The sequence below is a fragment of the Lathyrus oleraceus genome, chromosome 5, assembly GCF_024323335.1.
Source record: "Lathyrus oleraceus cultivar Zhongwan6 chromosome 5, CAAS_Psat_ZW6_1.0, whole genome shotgun sequence".
NCBI classification, from domain to species: domain Eukaryota; kingdom Viridiplantae; phylum Streptophyta; class Magnoliopsida; order Fabales; family Fabaceae; genus Lathyrus; species Lathyrus oleraceus.
Window position 1 is genome coordinate 554,965,279 of NC_066583.1, and position 13,933 is coordinate 554,979,211.

Sequence of the window (13,933 nt, forward strand, 5' to 3'; positions counted from 1 at the left end):
TTCCTTTTTTATAGTTTTATGTTTGTACTTGGTATATGTTTCAGGTGTTTTTCTTGCAGGAGTGTTCATGCTAAGAAATGGTGTGAAACACTAAAAGTGGGAGCAAAAATGAAACTCTACAATGGTATGGCGTCCAACTAGCAAGGATGATGCCTGTCATGACGTTGCAGGCCTAGAGCTTCAGCACAAGAAGACAAAAACTGAAGAGTTTGAGCACAAGATGGATGACGAACATGTCATCACCCATACGAATCCCGTCATTCCTCCATGATCTGTGACGGCCAGTGCATCAGAGCCATGACGACCGTCATGGTTCTGCAGTTCTGAAAATTAAGGCATGTTTTCTGCAGTTTTGTAGTTTTCCACCTCTCTCTCCACTACCTCTTGCACATTTTGGAACACTCTTGTACAAATTTTATCTTTATAAATAGGTCTTTAAATATAAGTTTTTCCATCCAAGTTCTTTAGAATTTATTTTAGAAAGAAAATTCAATTTTGTAAAAGCGCTTATTTTCTCACATTAAGAGATAAGTGCACCTTAGAGTTAATGTATGCAATTTTCGTATTTACATTTGGTTCGTTTATGTTATAATCCTGCTGGCATTAAATTTTTGGAATTTCATTTAGCAATTATTCAGTACTAGTTTTTGGAGCTTTTCTTTCTTATTTACATGTTCACTCAATTTTAGATTTTTCTCATTTACTCTTTTGATATTTTTTTCATTACTACTTGCATGTGTCTCTATTACTTTATTATTATAATTAGAATGTTTAACATGTTTACATTTAATTTTCAATACTGATTTTGTTTTATTAATAATGTTCGGCTAAATTCTTAGAAACTAATTTAGAGATACCAGTTCCGATTCGAAAGAACATAATTTGTATCCGACTTAGAGAAATCTCATATTTTAATTAACTGCATTGCGAAAGCATCTTTTATTTAAATTGTAAAACTAATTATTTTTAAAAAGGGATTTTAAGAACATAAACGTACACGCGAAAGCGGGAGTTTATGCGCTTAAAATATGGTATTAGATGAGCCAAAGCCGGAAATACCTTTAAACTTATTTTTTTACCGTAAACAACTTTTCAATTAATTAAAAGTAATTAATTTTCAAAAATAGAAGTTTTTCACTTTAACACGTTGAACACGTGAAAGCGACAATATAGATTTTAGGCTAAAACCTGGTTCCGGCTGCGCGAAAGCGGTTAATTACTTTAAATTAATTCTTTTTCTTATGAGAACATTATCTCAATTTAATTATAAATTAACATGATTCTGCGAGTACCGTTGCTCGATGAGAGCCACATTCTGGTCTACATCTTTAATTGATTTTCTAAACTAGCTTATTTTAGTTCTTTTGCATCAGAAATTATTATTATTAGCCTTAGATTTATACTGTAGCGATAGAGAACAGCCCGTTTAAAATTTGGTGTATGTGGATTCAATATCTTTTTATTACTACGATGTTGTCATGCAGTTGCGGACCTATCAAGTTTTCGGCGCCGTTGTTGGGGATCATTAGTCAATATCATGATCCCTTTGCTTCACCATATAGACAAAGTCATTCTTTTTATTCTTTTATTCCCCTTTTCTAGGTTGTATGCCAAGTACCCGCTCATCCGGGGACGAGTTAGAGAAACTGATAAACAAATTCGAGCATTTTATCTGAATTAGGCATAAATTAGAACAAATTTGCGACCAATATAACATTCCAATGGCTGCGATAAATAATGAGCGTCCTCTTAAGGACTATGTTGTCCCATCTCAAGACGAGCCTCATTTGAGCATTGTTCCAACGCGTGTTCAAGCTAATAACTTTGAGCTTACACCCTCTCTGCTATAAATCGTGCAACAGAACCAGTTCTCCGGAAACCCTACGGAGGACCCCAATCTGCATCTCTTTGTGTTTCTTCAGTATGCTGACATGTTGAAGAGTAATGGAATTTATCCCGAAGCTATTCAATTATTTCTTTTTCCCTTTTACCCTCTGGGACAGAGCCACAACTTGGCAACAGTCCCTCCCGACTAATTCAATTACTACATGTAATGAGCTCAAAAAGGTTTTCTTAGCCCGATATTTCCCACCGTCTAAAACAGAAGTTTTAAGAAACCAAATCAATTGTTTTAGACAAGCTGAAGGAGAGTCCCTCTTTGAAGTCTGGGAAAGGTGAAAAGACATGATGAGACTTTGTCCACGTCATGGCCTAGAGAAGTGGCTAATTATCCATGATATCTATAATGATCTCCTCTATAACATGAGGATGATAGTTGATGTTGCAGGAAGAAGGGGCTTTTATGGACTAGCCCATCTCTGAGGCCTACCAACTTATTAAAAACATGACCCAAAATCATTATCAGTGGGGTAGCGAGCGCACCCCTGTTGAAATGTCTCAAATGAAAGGCAAGATGTAAGAAGTGAAAAGCCTAGATCATATGAATGCTAAGGTAGATGCCCTCATGTAGAAGATTGATAACCTAACCATTACTCCTGCGGCTACCGTAGCTGCAATAGCCCCCCTCAGTGAGATCTATGGAGTCGAAGGGCACGCCACATATGATTGTCAATTATTGTCTGAGGCTTCCCACGACCAAATCAAATATGCGTAGGATAACCTCTACTCTAACATGTATAATCCCTGATGGAGGAATCATTCAAATTTCTCCTATAATAACAAAAATGTTTTTTACACCAAGCCCACCTCCTACTACTCCCCCTGGTTTTCAAAATTCTTCACCTAAAAAGTCTAATCAGGAGCTCATGATGGAGAATTTTATCATGTCCCAGACTCAACAAAAAAGGAGTTTATGAACCATAACGTTCATACTAATGAGCTAATAAAACAATTGGCGAATAATGTTGATGCCAGGACTACACGCAAGAAGATTCTTGAGACTCGGATTTCTCAAGTAGCCCAGTAACAAGCGGGGAATGCTTCCCCTGCAAGTATTTTTCCATGCCATCCACAACCAAACCCAAAAGGCCACACTAATGTCATCATACTGCAAAGTGGGACGGAATTAGATGGACCAGTTTATCCTAGAGTTAGAGACCCGACAGTAGGACGGGTAGTTGAGAAAGTAGCAGAGAGAATTAATGACAGTACCCCGATAAGAGCACTAGAAGGTGATAATGGGTCGACACCAAAAGTTAAGGAGACAATTGAGAATGAAAACCCATATGTACCTTATCCCCTATATAATCCACACATATCATACCCTCAGAGACTTGCTATGTCTAGGACAGAGGATTAATTTAAAAATTTCGTAGAGCTCTTGAAGAAGCTCCATGTTACTATTTCCTTTATGGAAGTCATTACACAAATTCACTCATACGCTAAGTTCCTCAAGGAGATATTACTTAATAAGAGGAAGCTTGACAATGATAGTACGGTGGCGCTCACTGAAGAGTTTAGTGCCATCATACAAAACAATATATCATCAAAGCTGAAAGATCCATGAATTTTTTCCATTCCATGTGTAATTGGAAAATTTGTCATCAACAATGCCCTCTGTGATTTAGGAGCTAGCGTAAGCTTGATGCCTCTCTCGATCTGTGAGAGGCTAAATTTATGTGATTGAAATCCCAATAAGATGTCACTGCAGTTGGACGATCATTCAGTCAAGTATCCCGTAGGTATTTTGGAAGATATTCTAGTTAGGATCGGCCAGCTGCACATCCCTACTAACTTTATAGTGACGAACATAAAGGAAGACTCGAACATTCTGATCTTATTAAAAAGACCCTTTTTAGCCACCTCTGGTGCGATTATTGATGTAAAATGAGGGAAACTTACTTTTGAGGCCGGTGAGGAGAAAATTAAGTTTATTCTTTCCCAGTTTATGAAAGCTCCAGCTATCGATGATTCATGTTGTTTTATGGACATCAACAATGAATGTTTGAAAGAATTGTCGCTAGAGGCACCTCCTGCTAAAGAGCCAGTTGCGCCTACTATACTGGATATAGAGGAAGTTGAGGCTGAGGTGTTATTAGATAAAGGTCTAGATCAATGCCTCGCTTTGACCCCAACCCGAGAACTCAAAAGTAAAGCTTAAGGAGTTACTAAAAACCCTTAGATATGAGTTTTTAGATTTTAAGCTAAATCACCATCTTATAGTCAATGATAGCCTTGATAGAGATGAGACCGATAAGTTACTCGATGTTTTGAAGAGATATCTCGTTGTCCTAAAATATAAAATATACCCTGAGTGACCTAAAGGGAATCAACTCATCTGTGTGCATGCGATCAAGGAGCTTTGAACTAGACCAGTAAAAATATTTTTTCTCCTTATAATTAATTAAATTTATGTTAATTAATGTAGTTTTGTTTATCTTTTCGATTTTCTCTCCATTTGTTCATATTAATGATTGCTGTAGCAAAATTTGAAGGAAAATACTTTATCTTTGTGTGATTTTTGTATTTTAGTAATCAATTATTTTTTAATTTTAATATTTAATTGTTTAATAATATTACTTGTGTTTAATTAACTTGTCTGGAACGTTGCTTCATTAAAAAAGTGAATATAAAATTTTGTGTGTTGTATTTTAAGGAAAACACAATGAAAGTCATTTTTTAAATTCTTTTGTTTATTAAAGATATTATTAAGTTGTTTTAAAAAGAATTTAAAAAATTATGTTGTATTTCAAGAACATATACTAACATGATTATAGAATCGTTTCAGTAAAACAAATCACTACAATGCCAAAAAATCACACACCCAGGGTATTTTTTCTTTTGTTTTTGCTACAAAGATCATTAATATAAAAAATAAGAAATATTACATTACTAACCTTAATTTAAATTGATTGTAAAAAAAAATATTCTTGGTCATTTGAAAAAGTTAATATTAAATTATTAATGTCGAATTAAATACCATTTTTAGTGATCATTTTTTTAATGAAACAATTTATATTAAATTTTATATTCTTAATATTCAATATTATTTAAAGAAAGTTATTTTGAAAAATAATTTAGATAAATTATTTTATATTGTATTTCAGAAACATGTAACAACTTAATTATAAAATTATCATTTTTTAAAAATTGATTATTAAAATGAATAAATCACACAAAAATAAAGTTTTTTTTCTTCAATTTTTGCTACAGTAACCATTAATATAGACAAAGAGAGAGAAAAACAAAAAGAAAAAAACATTACATTAGTTAACTTAAATTTAATTAATTATAACAAAGGAGAAATGTTTTTATTGGTACACTTTCTAATTGTCAAATAGGTGTGTATTAGCATTACCAATATATATATATATATATATATATATATATATATATATATATATATATATATATATATTATATATATATATATATATATATATATATATATATATATATATATATATATTCTGAGTAAGAGATTTTATTTTTTATTATAAAAAATATAGATTGAGCAATATATAACAAACTAACAATGTTATTATTATGGATGTTACTTGTTGCCATTATTTCAACCCAGGTGCATGTATTAAATGCGAAAGTGACAGTATGGATTTTAGGCTAAATCCTGGTTCCAGCTGTGCCAAAGGGAATAGTTACTTTAAATTAATTTATTTTCTTTTGAGAAAATATTATCCTAATTTAATTATAAATTAATATGACTCTAAGAATACAGTTGGTTGATGAGAGTCGCATTCTGGTCTACGTCTTTAATTGATTTTCTAAACTAGCTTATTTTAGTTCTTTTGCATCATAAATTATTATTATTATTAGCCTTAGATTTACACTGTAATGATAGATAACGATACATTTGACATTTGATCTTTGTAGGTTTGATATCTTTTTATTAATACGATATTTCCGTGCACTTGCGGACCTATACGTTTTTGGCACCGTTGTTGGGGACCATTAGTCAATATCATGATCATGTTGCTTCGTTGTATAGGCTAAGGCATTCTTTTTATTCTTTTATTCCCATTTTCTCGGTTGTATGCCAAGTACCCGCTCATCCGTGGACGAGTTAGAGAAACTAATTAACGAAATCGAGCGTTTTATCTGAATTAGGCGCCGATTAGAACAACTTTGCGGCCAGTACAACACTCTAATGTATGCGATAAAAAATGAGCGTCCTCTTAAGGACTATGCTATCCCATATCATAATGAGCCTCATTTGAGCATTTCTCCCCTGAATATTCAAGCTAATAATTTTGAGCTTAAACTCTCTATGCTGCAAATCGTGCAATAGAACCAGTTCTCCGGAAACCCTACGGAGAACCCCAATATGCATCTTTCTGTGTTTCTTCAATATATTGACACTTTAAAGAGTAATGACATTGATCCCGAAGCCAATCCACTATGTATTTTTCCCTTTTCCTTCTGGGATAGAGCCATAGCTTGGCTACTGTCCCTCTCGACTAATTCCATTACAACATGGAATGAGATCAAAATGGTTTTCTTAGCCTGATATTTCCCATCGTCTAAAATAAAAGTTTTAAGAAACCAAATCAATTGTTTTAGACAACCTGAAGGAGAATCCCTCTTTGAAGTCTGGGAAAGGTACAAAGATATGATGACACTTCGTCTGCGTCATGGCCTAGAGCAGTGGCTAGTTATCCACGCTTTCTATAATGGTTTCCTCTATTACACGAGGATGATAGTTGATGTTGTGGAATGAGGGGATTTGATGGAAAAACCCTTCTATGACGCCTACCAACTTATTGAAAACATGGCCCAAAATCATTATTAGTGGGGTAGCGAGCGCAACCCTGTTGAAATGTCTCAAATGAAAGGCAGTATGTATGAAGTGAAGGACCTAGATCATGTGAATGCTAAGGTAGATGCCCTCATGTAGAAGATTGATAACATAACCATTACTTCTATGGCTACCGTAGCTGCAGTAGCTTCCCTCTGTGAGATATGTGGAGTCCAAGGAAACGTCACATTTGACTGTCAATTATTGTTTGAGGCTTCCCACGACCATGTCAGTTATGTGCGGGGTTACCCCTACTATAACATGTATAATCCTTGATGGAGGAATCATTCAAATTTCTCCTATAAGAACAAAAATGCTCTTTTTGCACCAAGCCCCCCTCGTACTACTCCCCTTGGTATTCAAATGATAAAGGATCCCCTCCTGCTCCTTCTACATCTAAAAAGTCTAATATGGAGTTCACGAAAGAGAATTTTTTCATGTCCCATACCCAACAAAAAAGGAGTTTATGAACCAGAACATTCATACTAATGAGCTAATAAAACAGTTCCCAAATAAGGTTGACGCCATCACTACACACAAGAAGATGCTTGAGACTTAAATCTTTCCAGTAGCCCAGCAACAAGCGGGAGGACTGCTGCCCCTGTTGGGCTTGAAGAAAAAATACTTTATCTTTGTGTGATTTTTATGTTTTGATAATCAATTATTTTTTAATTTTAAGAGTTAATTGTTTAATGATATTACTTGTGTTGAATTAATTTGCCTGGAAAGTTGCTTCATTAAAACAATGAATATAAAATTTTGTATGTTGTATTTCAAGGAAAAAACAATAAAAGTCATTTTTTAATTATTATTTTTGTTTATTTAAAATATTATTAAGTTGTTTTAAAAAGAATTAAAAAAATTATGTTGTATTTCAAGAACATATACTAACATGATTATAGAATCTTTTCATTTAAACTAACTGATCAGTACAATGCCAAAAAATCACACACGCAAAGTGTTTTTTCTTTTGTTTTTGCTACAAAGATCACTAATATAAACAAGGAAAGAAAATATAAAAAATAATAAATATTACATTACTAACCTTTATTTAAATTGATAGTAAAAAAAATATTATTGGTCATTTGAAAAAGTTTATATTAAATTATTAATGTCGAACTGAATACCATTTTTTTAGTGATAATTTTTTTAATGAAACAATTTATATTAAATTTTATATTCTTAATATTCAATATTATTTCAAAAAATTTAGATAAGTTCTTTTATATTGTATTTCAGAAACATGTAACAACTTGATTATAAAATTATTATTTTAAAAAAATGATTATTAAAATGCAAAAATCACACATAAATAAAGTATTTTTTCTTCAATAACCATTAATATAGACAAAGAGAGAGAAAAAAAAAAGATAAAAAATTATATAATTAACTTAAATTTAATTAATTATAAGAAAAGAGAAATGTTTTTATTGGTCAAGTTAAGTAGGTATATCATGCTAATGCAGACGTGGATGTGTGTATTAGCATTGTGCATGTATTAACTAATTCAATACAGACTGCTACATCACTGCAAAGAATTTTCAACATATCACAATCTATATATTATCCATAAAATAAACATCTCTCTCTTTTATTCAAAGTAATAGGTTCATCCATCTATCATTTGCTTAGTTGGGACGATAATGCCAATTTAAGAAGAGATCAATTATAATATAGCCGACAAAAAACCTATTCACTATTATGATGGGAAGAGATCCTCTCCCGCAAATTATGTTATCAAGTGGAATCTCAACCTCGGTCTTTTTATACAATATATTGTTATATTGTTAAAACAATAATTGAATGGTAGATATGCAAACTGCACCAAATCGAGTGATTTTTTCACGGGAGAGAATCCAAATCCCTATTATGATATATTGAGCCATGCATGTATTGACTAATTTAATACACATTTTACATCAATGCAAAGAATTTTAAACATAACCCCGTTAATTTATTGTGCTTGTTATATCATTGGTATTTCGTATCGTAAACTATTAACGATTAATAATTTTGAGTGTCTTTCAAAATCATAAAAAAATATGAAAGTGAATTAATATTTTAATACAGAAATAAATAACATTTGAAAAGTGTTGCAGTAGACAGTAAGAGCATGTTTTAATCTCTTCTCAATTTTAGCTTTTAAAATATGTTTTACAAATCTATTTTATAAATTTGTTTTTGAGTAAATAAAATAAAAAGAATTCATTTGGTTATTCAATTTTTGAAAACTGTTTTAAAAATTAAAAAGTGAAAAAATATGTTTGATAGTATAATTTGTAAAAACTATTTTTTTAAAATAGGACAATATAGTTGGTTTGATAATCTATATTTTAAAAATCTGTTTTACTAAACAAAAATAATTGTGATATATTTTTTGAAAATATTAAAATTCAGCTAATATACATTTAAGTTCATTAAAACATTACATTAATTAACTTAAATTTAATTAATTATAACAAAGGAGAAATGTTTTTATTGGTACACTTTCTAATTGTCAAATAGGTGTGTATTAGCATTACCAATATATATATATATATATATATATATATATATATATATATATATATATATATATATATATATATATATATATATTCTGAGTAAAAGATTTTATTTTTTATTATAAAAAATATAGATTGAGCAATATATAACAAACTAACAATGTTATTATTATGGATGTTACTTGTTGCCATTATTTCTTTAGGCCGACTTGAAATGACCCCTGGTTAAGACTCCCGGGTTCCACCACAGGTGCATGTATTAACTAATTCATTAGAGACTGCTACACCACTGCAAATAATTTTCAACACATCACAATCTATTTATTGTGATTATTTTGTCATTGGTTCATAAAATATATTAGCTATCTTTTTCCGGCCCCATAACATAAACCTATCTCTCTTTTATTCAAAGTAATAGGTTCACCCATCTATCATTTGCTTAGTTGGGACGATAATGCCAATTTAAAAAGAGATCAATTATAATAGCCACGACAATAAAACCTATCTCACTGTTATGATAGATTGAGTCATGCATGACTAATTTAATACACATTTTACATCACTGCAAAGAATTCTCAACATTTATTGTGCTTATTATATATTCTTCTTTTGTATAGTAAATTATTAACAATTAATAATTTTAAATATTTTTTTAAATCACAAAAAAATATGAAAGTGAAAATTAAGATTTTAATACAGAAATAAGTAACACTTGAGAAGTCTTATAGTAAGTAGGCAGTAAATATTTTAAATTCAAAAATATTTTGTGAAATGATATAGAATTTGAAATAGTACAATTTTTTAAAATTATTGTTGTAGGCCAAACAGTGCAACGTTTGAAAATGTATTGCAATAATGCAACACATTTAGCAAAAATGTTGCTAAAAATATGTGTTTCATCAAGAGTTGCTACCTAATAAATAACACAACTTTGCCCTATAAATTGAGCATTTCAGATTCAAAAAAATACATTAGAAAAATATATCCTCTTCCTACAAAATTTTGGATTTCATCTTTCTTACATTTGAATTTTTATCGGTCTTCTACAAACTTGAGTATAAATTAAATTATCATGCATATTTTTGCGTACAAATTCTAAGACGATTTGAAAGTGCTTAAATTTATAATCAATTTTTTAACAATCTTAGGGTGTGTTTATTTCAAGGTTTAAAAAAATATTCTCAGAAATATGATTGTGGAAATGCAATATTCTCATTTTTTATTCAAGTTTTACAAAATTATTCCAAGAAACTTTTTATTCATATGAATCTTATTTACACATGAATTTTCTATTTTTATTCCAATGCTTAAAGGATGAGAATACAACATTTCCATGAGAATAAATTCAACAAACTATAACTTCCCACTATATTTCATATTATTTTTAATTTAAATTTTTTATAATTTTAAATCAAATAAAATTTATAATTATTCTTAAGAAACTTAAATCTCTATCAAACATGAGTAAGAATAATATTCCTGCTAATAATAATCTTGAGAATATTATTCCAAGGAATATAATTGTGAATCTTAAAACAAACACACTCTTATAGTATTACAAGGAATGACAACCAAGGTTTCTGTATCAAAAATAAAAAATAATAATCGTCATCATAGATCCTGGTAAGTTCTTATTATTGTTTTTCATAAAAATTAAAATATTGGAAAAAGAAATTCTAACACATGCGATATTAAATTTTTTGATAAAAATATATTATATTGTTTATATCAAATTGATCCTAAGATTTAGAAAATGATAAAGTAATTAAAATATTTGATATTGCTACGCGGTTATTAAATTTTGGACGATAATGCCAATTTAAGAAGAGATCACTTATAATATAGACAACAATAAAACCCATGTCACTATTAGGTAGCTATCTCCTATATATTAAGAAAAGTTTGTTTTTTCTCCTATTTTATATGTAAATGGATACTTTTTATTTTTTTATAATAATAAATAGTTAAATATATTTTTGCACTCACTTTTCTCTATGTATTTCACTTTTCCTGATAATTTTTTTAATGAAATAGACTTTAACGTGAAAGACTGGATATATAGAAATATATGTACTATCTCTGATCTTTATTATAAGAAAAAATTCACTTTATACATTTATTCAATGATTTATGTATCTGATTCATATATACAACATATATATTTATCATTCTATGAATCTATAAAATGAATTTTTTCAGAGACAATATATAGATTGAGCCTATTTAAAATGACAAGTTCGAGGATTTTGAGGGTGAAGAGTCATCCATGTATTGACTAATTTAATACACATTTTACATCACTGCAAATAACTTTCAATATATCCCCATCAATTTATTGTGCTTATTATATCATTGATACTTCAATTAGTAAGTTATTAACGATTAATAATTTTGAGTGTATTTTAAAATGATAAGAAAATATAAAAGTGAAATTTAATATTTTAATTCAGAAATAGGTAACACTTGAGAAATGGTGCAGTATACGGTAATTATTTTGAATTCAGAAATAGACAACATTTCGTGAAATATTACAGAATTTAAAACAGTACAATTTTTTAATAATCTTATAGTATGTCAAGTAATGACAACCGAGACTTTCGTTTCAAGAATCAAAGAACAAACTGCTATGTCGTAGACACGTTCTAAACATAAAAGAATCGTCAAATGAGTTCGGATATGTTTTTATTGTTTCTAATAGATATTAAAATCCTGTGAAAATCATAATATAAAGATTTTAAATAAAATTAAACTAATAGTTGGTATCAGAACATGATTAGAATATTATTATTTTTTCTTAATATTTAATTAATATTAAAATAATTTGAACATTAATTGAATATGTTTTGTGAGAGTCACTTTGACTGTAGTACGATTGTTTGGCGTTTAAAGTTGTCTAGAGTGAATGATTCAAATATATGTTATACGTTAAATAATGAAAACAATTCATTAACTTTTTGTAGCTCTGTTTAAATGAGTATATAATTTATATGAATATATCGGTTGAGAAGGCTGTGAAGTTATTTTTATATAAATTGGTTGTGAAGGTTGAAATGATTCTTTCTGTCAATTCATAATTGGACAGGGTAGTGTCTTAGAGAAGTGGGGCGGGGTGGCCCTTGAACTTTGATTTTGAGGCTTCTCTTGTGCAATAAGAGATACTTTGGTAATCTTTCTTAGAAGCAATATTGTCTTATTGAAATATATTAGATTATGAATAAATTCTTAAAAAATTGCAATGTTTCAATTATAAACAGACCATCGCATCGTTAATCAAAGTTGAAATGCTCAAAAAAAAAAAGATGTGGAGCCTTTTCATTTATATATATATATATATATATATATATATATATATATATATATATATATATATATATTTCATCATTAATTGTAAAGATATGCATATGTCAATTATCAAAAGAAGTGTTAATTGTATTGATAAATTTTCTTCCTCTCAATGCTAGTAGGAAAAGAAAATAATATTTCATTTTTAATGTTTCAAAAATAATAAAGTTTCAATAATAATAATAATTATATCTGTATCATTAATTTTTATTATGTTCCATTCTAAATAGTATTATAAATACTATTAGTAATATTATTATTATTACAGTTAATTTTGAATTTATTATAGTAAAAAATGTGTCAATCACTAAAATGTTTAGTGGGTAAATTTATTAAACTTCATGATACTAAATTATGCAATTCAATTTTGATTTGGATTATATGTGAATAAGATGTTTGTGCTAAATGAGACATATTATTACAAGACATATAAAGATCATCTAAAAAATGATCATAACTTATATAGACCTATGAATTTGGAGTTTAATACAGCTATTGAATCTCGAGATTTGGAATTTTAAGAATCTTATCACGGATGATAAGGAATTCGAGATTCCCACAATTAAAGAACCTCACGAGGAGGTTCTTAACGGATTATTGAAACACAAACCGAAAGTTCTTCATGGATTGTTGAAAAACAACACGAACTTAGAATAAACACGAGATTATGAAATGCTAAGGATCTAGGATCGAAAAAATCGTTTCTTGGCTTATTTTTTATATCAAATAGAAATAGTGAGAATTTTGTTTGTAAAATTCCATTATTCTTCAAGTGGAAGATGATCCTAGGATTTACAAGAAATTAGTAACTTCAAAGGACTCATCATTTTAGCATGATTTTATCCAAGAGAAATGGATTATGTAATGTCAAACCATACTAAGGAACTTGTTGATCCACCTAAGAGATCAGGATCCATTGGATAAAAATGGGTGTTTAGAAGGAAGTATCACAGTGGTGGTACACTAAACACATACAATGAATAGATGACTAGCTAGTCAAAGGTTTTAGACAAAAGGAAGGTGTTGACTATTTTGATACGTATACACTAGAAGCAAACACATAAAAAATTAGAGTTTTGTTTGCACTAACTTTCTTGGAGTTCATCAAATGGATGTCAAAACGTCATAGAGATCTCGATGAGAAGTTTTTACATGGAGAAACCAAAAGGTTATATGATTTCAGTTTTACTTTGTCATTGTAAACTTTTGGAGAGACTTTTCAATCATTATCAAAACACAAACTCAAATATTTTGTTATCATCAAAAATTGGAGATTGGGAAGAATACATCTTATATCAAGTTTAGTTTTAATGAAGACAAATATTATCAAAGAAGAAAAGATTTGAGAGAAGTTGATCAAGAAGGTTTAACATAG

At 29.5% G+C, this 13,933-nt stretch overlaps 1 non-coding gene across 1 annotated transcript; it reads right to left on the minus strand.

Moving 5' to 3' along the window:
• Nucleotides 1-2,105: 2,105 nt before the first annotated feature.
• Nucleotides 2,106-2,213, minus strand: LOC127089616 (small nucleolar RNA R71). The gene has a single exon (XR_007791188.1). It is a non-coding gene; the product is annotated as a small nucleolar RNA R71 (small nucleolar RNA).
• Nucleotides 2,214-13,933: the final 11,720 nt, after the last annotated feature.